Below are 13,131 nucleotides of genomic sequence, written 5' to 3'. Positions count from 1 at the left end.
TTTTGAACCGTCTAAACAATGGTCGTTTGGAGATCAGCAGCCACCCTATTTATGTAGAGGAGTGTGTGAATGACTGTATACTTGGACTACTATTTCTACAGCTCAATGCATATGAACATTTGAACTCATAAGGTTATAAGGTTATAAGATTTATCATATAATCTCTTATTTAACTGTAGTGCCATTTACCACCATATACTGTGATATATACAATCTATTGGTGAACTGTCATCAGTCTATTGACGAACTTGCTCAGAATAAAATCATGTTCATATAGATGTTAGCGAATGATGTCGCTATGTTCGATCCCATAGCGGTACCTGCTAATTTTATAAAAAAATTCACCTTGGCACAAAAAATTATCTAGTTCAAGCACCATCTCTGGTAGTGATAGCATGATCTCTATAGGTGGACCCTCATATGGTCCTCTGGTTAAGGCCACCCTGACCACCTGAATGCAGTCTCCATGGGGAATAAACATACAGAGTGAAAATATATCTAATGTGCATAGTAGGCAATCATCAGTAATAACATCAAAAATGTTTGTAAATAGTAATCAATGAAATGTGGCAAAGGTTGTAAAATTGACCCCCTGGCAGAAATTAGTTACCTACCAGGGGGAACAATGAGGGACTTTTGCACTTCTGGAAGAGTGTATGGTACTGGACAGATGGTATAATCTACAGTGAGAAACAACAGTACCTCCTCACTAGCTGGACAAAGTAGCAGCAGCCTTTGGAGGAGAAAATATGTATATAAAAAATAATGTATTTAAAAAAGATGCATTAGGCAAGTCTCAAGAATTCAGTTCACAAAAAGATAATTAAGCCAGAGAAGAATAAAAAGACAATATTTTAGATTTAATATATTTAATTTATTTTAATTTCAATGTATTTTAATTTAATTAAATTAATTTATTTAGACTCAAATTCTTAATTTCCTTCAATATATCTTCGATATGCAGAAAGTTCACTATATGAATGTGGACAGTTTATTTATATTAATTTAATTTAAATGTATCTAATTTATAATTATTATTATTAATATTAATTTTAATTAATTATAATGTGGTGATGGGAAGAGATATAATAAGAATATGAGCAACATCTGCACAGTTTGGGTGGGACTTGGTTTTGGAAAACTGAATCCACTCACCCCTAATATATACAGTATATATTTGTATACTTTGTATACTAGTTGTTATGGTGATGGAGAGCATGTGTAACAGACACTAAGGGATGACATCAATCACTATGCACCGACCGGCCGGGTGAGCGGTCCCGCGCCCGGAAGTGACATGCACACGGGGTTGATTATCTATAAAGGTAAGATTGTTTTTTTATGTCGTATTAGACCTGACGAACGTGCCACTTGAACACACAGCACTGAAACGTTGCCAAAAGTAATGCTGCTGTGAAATCGTTATTTCTAAACCACCAGGAGCGCTGCACCTGTCTGCAAGTATTGTATTCTTTTTTTGCGGGCACCCGGCATTTATATCCATACAGGGAGAGCCGGGCTTTCTACAAGTTTGTTATATTTGGTTTGCTTTCTTGGTATGGATGCATAACCTTAGTCAAGGCTCACCTGATGTAATTGATTATATCTACCTCTAAGTGGACTCTCTCTTTACCTTGAATTCTTTTTAATACTTGCTGGGCACAGAGATGTATTGAAATCGCACAATTGCACATAGGAGATTGCATATTGCACATTTCACTTTATTATTATTATTATTATTATTATCATCCTTTATTTATATGGCGCCACAAGGGTTCCGCAGCTCCCAAGTATAGAGTACATAAATAAATAATCAAACAGGAAAACAGCAACTTACAGTTGACAACAATATAGGACAAGTACAGGGTAAATAAACATACAGTAGCTACATCAGCAGATGACACTGGAATAAGTATCAGGTGGCAGAAGACTGCTGGATTTGGTGTAGTTGAAGATTATTAAAGTAAAAAAGGATAAGCACATGAGGGAAGAGGACCCTGCTCGTGAGAGCTTACATTCTAAAGGGGAGGGATAGACAGACAGGGGTGACACAACCAGAGTACATGGAGAGCATGGAACAGAGGGTTAGGATGAGATTTGGCTGGGATTGATGAAGAAGTGAAGAACTTTATCGTTGTATACTATTGGAGCTTATGGTATCCTGGCGATAAATTTGCTACAATACAATGGCTACTCCAGGTATCTGGAGAAGCCTATGGTTATATTCATAGTCAATACCCATTGGGGGATTTATACAGCTTTTCAGATGCTGAAGCTGAGGAGATTCTACTTAAGGACGCACTGACTGAGCAAGATGAAGCAATATGTTTGGAGGATATATACTGTAACTTGCTGAAATGAAAGAGAAAAAAGGGGATTTCTACCTTCACTGTGTATCTCTGAGTGACTACTATAAGGCCAAATTAATACAGAGGAGACTGAGAGTTAAAAATTTGACCCCACCTTCTGTAAAAAGTGGGTAGGAATCATCAATAAGTGATCGATAGACCTAATCTTATTAATTATTGGACAGTCTACCAAAGAAATTAATTTATTCAAAGATAAAATTGCTGCCTATGAAATTACATCTAAGGCTATACTGGAGACAGACACAGAGAATAATTGGTATGAGAAATTGAACAATCAGCTGCAAACTTACAAAAGAGATCTAATTAAATTCAAAACTGCCCAAAAAGTTAGAGTACAGTAGATATCGACTATGAGAACAATAATGTGCACCGTTGTTCAGCCCAATCCAATAGGAATGAACAACCTAAAAATGCCACTTATACCGACTCTACTAATGAAATCCCTCATCAAGTAATTTAATAACAACCAAAAGTCCAAATTTGAACAGCAATCAGTGAACCCATAAATACATACCTTTATACAGCTATTTGAAAAGCAAACTGATGAATTATTGCAGAATATACCATATCAGCGATCAAACCTTAAAAGAGCAGAATCCCTTGCATTGAAAAATCTATCTAATGATAGTAATTTGATATTCAAGCCAGCAGATAAAGGAGGGGCATTAGTTATTCAGAACCTGTGTGACTAAAAAACTGAGATTGAACAACAATTAAATGACCATTCAACATATCTCCCATTGCCAAGAGATCTAACTAATATCTTTAAAAAGGAACTCATTGATAAATGGGAACAAGCCGTATCTGAAGGCCTAATATCGAAGAAATTAAAGGAGGCTCTGATACCAGCACATCCAGTGGTGCCTGTCCTCTATACGATGTCCAAAATCCACAAAACTTTGGATAAACCACCTGGCTGTCAGATTGTTTCATCAAGAAATTCTCTACTTCAGCCTGTAGCATTATACCTGGATGCATTATTTCATCCATGCATCCAGAGCCATCCATACTTCTTACTGGATACGAGTTCTTTGCTGCGTAAATTGGACAACTTGCCAGTAATTAATGACATACTGTATGATTATGTACTATCAATGTCCAGAGCCTATTAAATTTCTCCAACATGGTTATCCACTACAGTTACTGCAAGAAGCTAAAATTAAGGCCCTTGGCCAGGATAGACAGACACTTCTTAAGGTTAAAGAACCCAAAAACCAGAAGTCTATGGGTAAATGTCTTCAATACGGCTAGCAAGGGCATTAATAGCATTACGAAAAAACTATGACCCATAGTGCAAACAGATAATGAATTACAACTTAAGAACACAGCTTTGATGTCATCTTATGGCCGCAATAAAAATTTACGTGACATCTTGGTTAAGACCGACATAACCAATACAAGGGAGCGAACAACATTCTTATAACAGAAGAAGGGATGTTTCAGGTGCACATGCACCACTTGCCAATACCTGATACCGGGGGACACTTTTCAGCACCCTTTGTCTGGGAAAACATACACCATTCGCCATAGACTAACATGTTGTTCCAGATATGATGTGTATCAATTTATCTGCATCTGTGGGCTGTCATACATAGGCAAACTGAAAGGATGTTCAAAGAGCATATGACAGCCCAAAGGAGTGCTATCAAAGCGGCCATTAATAGCGGCAGTATCGAACAGCCAGTCGCCAGACATTTTCAACAAGCAAAACTTCCAGTAGTCTCTTTGTGCTACCGTATGATAGATCAGGTGACAGCTTCCATACGGGGAGGAGATCGTGGTGCTAAGTTGCTCCAAATGGAATCCAGATGGATCCATAGGCTGGGAACTTTTACTCCCAGAGGTCTTAATGACCATCTGGGACTACATAATTTTCTATAAGTCTACTGTAAGTCTGGTATCTATATACATGATAGACTATCGCATCTGTTTCACTTGCGCTCTAAATTGTCCAACAGTAAGATGAATCCTCAATATGAAGATTTTATGATGTGGCTGAATCACATGTAATCCAGTAGTATTCACATATGCAAAAAAAATGAACATATAATAGTGTAATACTGTATGTAGGTAAACAGAGTTCCACCAGGGTGAACACAAGGAAACGATGGATGTGCAAATAATCCCAATCCAAAATTGAGTAATTCCTATTCCTTTTTTGATGACACCCAATGTGGTGATGGAAACTTGGATAGCTTCTTACATGAATGCTTACTTGTAACAAGAAGATTCAAAGCACATAAAGGTTTCTTTGGGCCTCCAAGTCGGTCCTTACTGGATATAAGTGGATGCTGATATCTCTCATCACATAGGTATGAAGCCAAATAAAGGGACCGTATTAAAAGGACCATTTTTAAAACAATTTATTCAATGGTAATTATTCAAAAGTCACGTTCCCATAAAGCACAGGTTCTCAAACTCGGTCCTCAGGACCCCACACGGTGCATGTTTTGTAGGTAACCCAGCAGGTGCACAGGTGTATTCATTACTCACTGACACATTGTAAAATATCCACAGGTGGAACTAATTATTTAACTTGCGATTTTGTGAGGAGACCTGGAAAACATGCACCGTGTGGGGTCCTGAGGACCGAGTTTGAGAACCTATGCCATAAATGTTTTATACAACTCATTATGGGGGTAATTCCAAGTTGATCGCAGCAGGAAATTTTTTAGAAGTTGGGCAAAACCATGTGCAGTGCAGGGGGGGCAGATTTACCATGTGCAGAGAGAGTTAGATTTGGGTGTGGTGTGTTCAATCTGCAATCTAATTTGCAGTGTAACAATAAAGCAGCCAGTATTTACCCTGCACAGAAACAAAATAACCCACCCAAATCTAACTCTTTCGGCAAATGTTATATCTGCCCCCCCCTGCAGTGCACATGGTTTTGCCCAACTGCTAACAAAGTTCCTGCTGCGATCAACTCAGAATTACCCCCTATGTGTATTTAGCCTGCAGTAGTGAAAAATGGTACACGCTATTTTGCACTTCTGTTTTTTATTTGAGATCATTCCATTGATGGTCATCTGAACGAATATTTTCATGCCAGATAAGTAGTGCCATTTCATAATTTTTTATTTATATTTTGGGTGATTAACTACTTCTTGGAGGACAGGAGGTCAATAGGGAATGCACAATGCATTTCATCTATGTAGACTTCATCTAGTGGAAGAACCTGCACCCTGATGAAAATTCTTAAAATATCGCTTTGAAACATTGGTCATTAGGCTGACTCTTGACTCAATTGAGTGCTGCCGGAAAAAAACGTATGCTGCAGTCATTTGGATATGCATGCGGAGGGCAACTGAGTAATGTATATAGTCTTAGTATGAATCTATGTTGATGAGTGCCGCCTTGGTGATTATTTATATGTATACACAGTATATGTATATACAGTGCATCCAGAAAGTATTCACAGCCCTTCACTTTTTCCACATTTTGTCATGTTACAGTTTATTCCAAAATGGAATAAATTCATGTTTCCCTTCCAAATTCTACGCACAATAGCCCATAATGACAACGTTAAAAACTTTTTTTTTTAGATTTTTGCAAATGTATTAAAAATAAAAAAACTAAGAAATCACGTGTACATAAGTATTCACAGCCTTTGCAATGAAGCTCAAAATGTAGCTCAGATACATCTAGTTTTCACTGATCATCCTTGAGATGTACCTACAGCTTAATGGGAGTCGACCTGTGGTAAATTCAGTTGATTGGACATGATTTGGAAAGGCTCACACCTGTCTATATACTGTAAGGTTCCACACTTGACAGTGCATGTCTGAGCACAAACCAAGCATGAAGTCAAAGGAATTGTCTGTAGACCTCCGAGACAGGATTGTCTCGAGGCACAAATCTAGGGAAGGATACAGAAAAAATATCTGTTGCTTTGAAGGTCCCAATGAGCACAGTGGCCTCCGTCATCCATAAATGGAAAAAGTTTGGAACCACCAGGACTCTTCCTAGAGCTGGCCAGCTGTCTAAACTGAGCGATTGGGGGAGAAGGGCCCTGGTCAGGGAGGTGCCTAAGAACCTGATGGTCACTCTGTCAGAGCTACAGCATTCCTCTGTGGAGAGAAGAGAATCTTCTCTGCAGCAATCCAAAAATCAGGTCTGTACGGTAGAGTGGCCAGACGGAAGCCACTCCTTAGTAAAAAGCACAAGGCAGCCTGCCTCGAGTTTGCCAAAATGCACCTGAAGGAATCTCAGACCATTAGAAACAAAAGTCTCTTGTCTGATGAGACAAAGTTTGAACTCTTAAGCGTTAATGCCAGGCGTCATGTTTGGAGGAAACCAGGCACCGCTCATCACCAGGCCAATACCATCCCTACAGCTAAGCATGGCGGTGGCAGCATCATGCTGTGGGGATGTTTTCAGTGGCAGGAACTGGGAGACTAGTCAGGCTAGAGGGAAAGATGAATGTAGAAATGTACAGAGACATCCTGGATGAAAACCTGCTCCAGAGCGCTCTTGACTTCAGACTGGGGTGACGGTTCATCTTTCAGCAGGACAATGACCCTAAGCATACAGCCATGATATCAAAGGAGTGGCTTCAGGACAACTCTGTGAATGTCCTTGAGTGGCCCAGCCAGAGCCCAGACTTGAATCCGATTGCACATCTCTGGAGAGATCTGAAAATGGCTGTGCAGCAACGCTTCCCTTCCAACCTGATGGAGCTTGAGAGGTGCTGCAAAGAGGAATGGGCGAAACTGCCCAAAGATATGTGTGCCAAGCTTGTGGCATCATATTCAAAAAGACTTGAGGTGTAATTGCTGCCAAAGGTGCATCAACAAAGTATTAAGAGAAGGCTGTGAATACTTATGTACATGTGATTTCTTAGTTATTTTTAATAAATTTGCAAAAATCTCAAAAAACACTTTTTTCACGTTGTCACTCTGGGGTATTGTGTGTAGAATTTTGAGGGGGAAAAATTGTATTTATTCCAATTTGGAATAAGGCTGTAACATAACAAAATGTGTAAAAAGTGATGCGCTGTGAATACTTTCCGGATGCACTAGATAGATAGAGATAGATACACACATTTTTTAAAAATATAATATTGTTTAAAAAGTATTATTTTAAATATTTAAATATTATACATCGAAAACGGGGGAAACAGTGGTGCGGCACGGTCGCATTTGATCTGACCATGCCAGTTAAGTGGTTAACACTGAATTCTAGAAGTCTGCACAATAGTTTTGTTTTTGGCTACCCTTTCTAAATATATTTAGAAACAAACGTTTTAGCTGTTTTTGATTCAACGGCCTAAGAAAATTTGCAGTTGGGAAGTTTAAGACGAAACAGAGCATTTAGCACTTATGGATTATTTTAGATATTGCAGTCATAATCATGAATTTGGGAAACTTTCATTAGTAGTGTATATTTTAAATCTTTTATTTGAATATATTTTAGACACATCTGGTATATAAGACTGTATGACCTGTATGACAAGCAGCTAACGTATGATTTTGCTTTCTATAACTTCATATTTTTGTATGCTTGGAAATTATAGGCAATTAGCAAGACACCCCCAATAAAGGAGTTGTTCTGCAGGTGGTGACCACAGACCACTTCTCAGCTCCTATGCTTTCTGGCTGATGTTTTGGTCACTTTTGAAAGCTGGCGGTGCTTTCATTCTAGTGGTAGCATGAGACGGAGTCTACAACCCACACGAGTGGCTCAGGTAGTGCAGCTCATCCAGGATGGCACATCAGTGCGAGCTGTGGCAAGAAGGTTTGCTGTGTCTGTCAGCGTAGTATCCAGAGCATGGAGGCGCTACCAGGAGACAGGCCAGTACATCTGGAGACGTGGAGGAGGCCGTAGGAGGGCAACAACCCAGCAGCAGGACCGCTACCTCCGCCTTTGTGCAAGGAGGAACAGGAGGAGCACTGCCAGAGCCCTGTAAAATGACCTCCTGCAAGCCACAAATGTGCATGTGTCTACTCAAACAATCAGAAACAGACTCCATGAGGGTGGTATGAGGGCCCGACGTCCACAGGTGGGGGTTGTGCTTACGGCCAAACACCGTGCAGGACGTTTGGCATTTGCCAGAGAACACCAAGATTGGCAAATTCGCCACTGGCACCCTGTGCTCTTCACAGATGAAAGCAGGTTCTCACTGAGCACATGTAACAGACGTGACAGAGTCTGGAGACGCCAAGGAGAACGTTCTGCTGCCTGCAACATCCTCCAACATGACCGGTTTGGCAGTGGGTCAGTAATGGTGTGGGGTGGCATTTCTTTGGGGGGCCGCACAGCCCTCCATGTGCTCGTCAGAGGTAGCCTGACTGCCATTAGGTACGGAGATGATATCCTCAGACCCCTTGTGAGACCATATGCTGGTGCGGTTGGCCCTGGGTTCCTCCTAATGCAAGACAATGCTAGACCTCATGTGGCTGGAGTGTGTCAGTAGTTCCTGCAAGACGAAGGCATTGATGCTATGGACTGGCCCACCCGTTCTCCAGACCAGAATCCAATTGAGCACATCTGGGACATCATGTCTCGCTCCATCCACCAACGCCACGTTGCACCACAGACTGTCCAGGAGTTGGCGGATGCTTGAGTCCAGGTCTGGAAGGAGATCCCTCAGGAGACCATCCACCACCTCATCAGGATCATGCCCAGGCGTTGTAGGGAGGTCATACAGGCACGTGAAGGCCACGCACACTACTGAGCCTCATTTTGACTTGTTTTAAGGCCATTACATCAAAGTTGGATCAGCCTGTAGTGTGTTTTTCCACTTTAATTTTGAGTGTGACTCCAAATCCAGACCTCCATGGGTTAATAAATTTGATTTCCATTGATCATTTTTGTGTGATTTTGTTGTCAGCACATTCAACTATGTAAAGAACAAAGTATTTAATAAGAATATTTCATAATTCAGATCTAGGATGTGTTGTTTTAGTGTTCCCTTTATTTTTTTGAGCAGTGTATATACATATATATATTTATGTATATATATAATGCACGGATTCCAGCACTACATTAAAGTACTGTGCCCGGTGCCCTCACAATGATAAGGTAATATAGCTGGTGCGGTGCAGCACTCTGGGCTTAATGAAGAGTCAATGGAGCCTCCTCAGTCTGTCAACGTTTCCATTTACTTCTAAATTGTTGTCAGGATACAAACAAGAATGTGAAAACCACACTCTCCTTATATCGCCACCGCTGTGCAAAGAGACGCGACGACCTGGCATTTCCTGATGATGTCATCACGTATAGATTGTATATACAATAACTGTACTAATTGTCATTTTATGATAGCCTGCAAACATTTTAAACATCCTCACTGTGAAAAAGTATATGATATTAGATTTGTCCAGACATGAAATAACTCTTACGTGATATACTGTATGTGATACAGTAGTATGTCTTTGGGGGCTATACTATATTGGTCAAACATCCCGTAAATTTAAAGAACGTATGAATGCTCACAGGTCTACTATCAATATGAAACTTAAGGGTAAAGATTTTGACCAGCCGGTATCACGGCATTTCAAGGAAGCAGCTCACTCCTTTGAATCTTTGAAATACTACATGATAGATCATGAGCCTGAATCCCTACGCAGAGGGGATGGGGAAAAAAAGATATATATATATATATATATATATATATATATATCCAATCCAACATAGACGGTACTCAGAGACTGTATTAAATGCAAAACTTCTTTTGTATTAACACACACATGAAACATTTTCAGGGCGTCCGCCGGTCAATACAAAATCTACAGCAAGAAACATAATCACTCACATGAATACCCCCAACTGAATCCACTTCCCGTTCACCGCCGAGTTCCGGAGTCACGTCCACCGGAAGTCTCCCCAGCCGCACTTCCGGATACACGGTCACCGTCACCATAGGAACCATCAAGTATGCGTTCCACCAGCCATCTTCCTGCGCTCCAAGTAGTTAGTCAGGGGTCAAGGCGGTACTAGGATCCGTGGGGCAGCAGAGACAGGATACAGATACATATAAAATACACATTAAAAAACACAATACAGTATTATTACAATATTACAAATGACATATACTATAAAGCAGCAAAAATTCAAAATATTAACATACATTAGCATATTGGAGTATCCCAGCTATCAGATTAAACTATTCCAGTTAATTGTATCGTTCAATCCAGAAGGTTTGGTGGTACCTAACCGTATAATCCATTGTGATTATTTAATAAGTAGTTTTCTGTACTTTCTCTATTTATTCAGCATATCTCTTCCTTCTTCTTTGTCTCTTTTTCTTCACTTTCTCTTTTCTAACTGCAGGGATTCCTCTTTGTGCTACACACTGTATTATTCCCATTCTCTGTGTGGCAGAGTTGGAACACGAGCAGTATTAGCCATGTCTTGGATGCCTGGGAGACTGGAAGGTGATGACTGTGTGATGTCATCATCGCGGAACTCTGGCAGATTCTCCGGTGCCCCAGCCTGTGTCCTGCTCTCACTTTATGCAGGCTTCTCCCTGTTTAAGATAAGCTAACTCACTGTTCTTTGGGGGTCATTTGGAGTTGATCGCTAGCTGCATTCATTCGCTGTGCAGCGAAGAGGCAAAAAAACTGCACTTCTGCGCATGAGTATGTGGCGCAATGCGCATGCACGATGTACTATTACAACGAACGTTGTAGTTTCACACAGGGTCTAGCAATGCTTTTCAGTCGCACTGACTGCCGCAGAGTGATTGACATGAAGTGGGAGTTTCTGGGTATCAACTGACTGTTTTCAGGGAGTGTTCGAAAAAATGCAGATGTGCCAGGAAAAACGCAGGCGTGGCTGGGCGAACGCAGGGCGTGTTTGTGATGTAAAAACAGGAACTGAACAGTCTGAAGTGATCGCAAGCGCTGAGTAGGTTTTGAGCTACTCTGAAACTGCACAAAAAAACTTTGTAGCCGCTATGCGATCCTATTGCACTTCTGCTGAGCAAAAATACACTCCCAGTGGAAGGCAGCATAGCGTTTGCATGGCTGCTAAAAACTGCTAGCGAGCGAACAACTCGGAATGACCACCTTTGTTCTCATCTCCACAAAGGAGCACTTTAGCTCCAAAATTTTATTTCTGTATATGACATCCCAATACAAGTTTTTTTCAGACTGCTGCCTCCCTTTAGATAGAGGAAGTGCCAGCAATAGATCTCCATGCCTTGTAAGTGATTGACTCTTTAAAAAAATGTCCAAGTTCAGCCGGCATCCCGCATGGCCGTCGAACTCAGTCAACATTACATCCTACCCCCTGTCTGTAAAGGTACTGATATTGTTTATTTTGCAATGTAATGAGTTTTTGCTCCTGAGGTGGGAGAGTTCATAAATTATGGTAAGTGAATTCACTATGGTGATGTTTATTTAAACAATGCAGTCACATACCACTTTGCACCCCAAACCTGGGCATGGTAAGTGCAGTTATGCAGACCAAGCCTACAATGTTTTTATATATTTTGTTTAATTATTTTTAATTAACCTTTTTGTGATCACATCTTCTCCTGCAACCCTGTTTAAACTCGTTTATTTTAACTTGTCTCAGCTGGTTTCCTAGTAGTTTTTCAGTACTGTAGCTCTGCTTGGTGACTGTCTTACCTCTAAAAGACATACAGTAAGTAAGTTAGCAGGTGAGATTTAAACCAGTGACCATACATTAATTTTTATACTGATGTGATAGAATCTACGAGGTTCATAATTCTGAGTGATAGAGCAGGATTTGCAGTAAAATGGGGTCCCTTGACGAGGGCTGCGATTTTAAATGCACTGATCAATTCATGAACTAAAACCCCACTGTTATTTTGGTATGTGAGTTTATTATGGTGAGTGCTGAGCTCTGTAATTTAAATTTATTCAATGTCTTCACATGCCACCTTGTACCCCAAGCCTCGGAATGGCGAGTGTAGTGGATTAATGTGTGATCTATCTATCTATCTATCTATCTATCTATCTATCTATCTATCTATCTATCTATCTATCTATCTATCATAGTCTAGGTGGAAAAAAGTCTGGAAAAAAATTCAAAACAAAAGGCCTAACGGCACCGTTGCAACGACCAATGCATAGCAGTTACAAACTTGAGACTCCCCTTCAAAGGCCAGCCAATCACAAGCTACCATTGTGCGAGAAAAAACAACAACATGCAATTGGCTTGAAAGACATAGGGGTATATTCAATTAATGTTGGATCCTTTCCGACATGCATTTGTCGGAAAGGATCCGACATGGGTTATTCAATAGGATGGCCAAATGAGACAGGATTTGGCTGTTCTCAACATGTCAATCTGACTTTTTACAAAGTCGGATTGACATTGTCGGAAAAGGGACCAAAACCTGTCAGATTTGGCCCCGTTTCCGACAGCAGCGTGCGGATTGGCGCCTATTCCGCCGATCTGCGTACTTTCACACAGCTTCCTGACAAGTTGGATTTCCCGACTTGTTGGTAAAATGAGACTGGATTGATTAGGTCAGAACCCCTTCTGACCTATTCCAGTCGGAAACTGCCGTCTTTCTGACAAGATGGCATTTTCCGACTCTAATTGAATATACCCCATAGTCCCAAGAATGGAAAATAATAAGTCTCAATATTTTCATTTAATGGTATAATGAATAATATTTATAAGTAGGTTTTCTTATTTCATTTATTATAAATACTTAGTGCCAATATAGTTATTGTGCACCTTTTTGGTTTTAAAGTATTTTAAATTGTTATATTTCAATTTACATTTTGCATTTTTTTTATAATGATGATGGAGATGTCAGCTCTATACAAATGAATAGTACAGTAAT

This window comes from Pseudophryne corroboree, chromosome 7, assembly GCF_028390025.1.
Source record: "Pseudophryne corroboree isolate aPseCor3 chromosome 7, aPseCor3.hap2, whole genome shotgun sequence".
NCBI classification, from domain to species: domain Eukaryota; kingdom Metazoa; phylum Chordata; class Amphibia; order Anura; family Myobatrachidae; genus Pseudophryne; species Pseudophryne corroboree.
The sequence above is the reverse complement of the archived record's forward strand: the minus strand, read 5'-3'. Positions refer to the sequence as shown.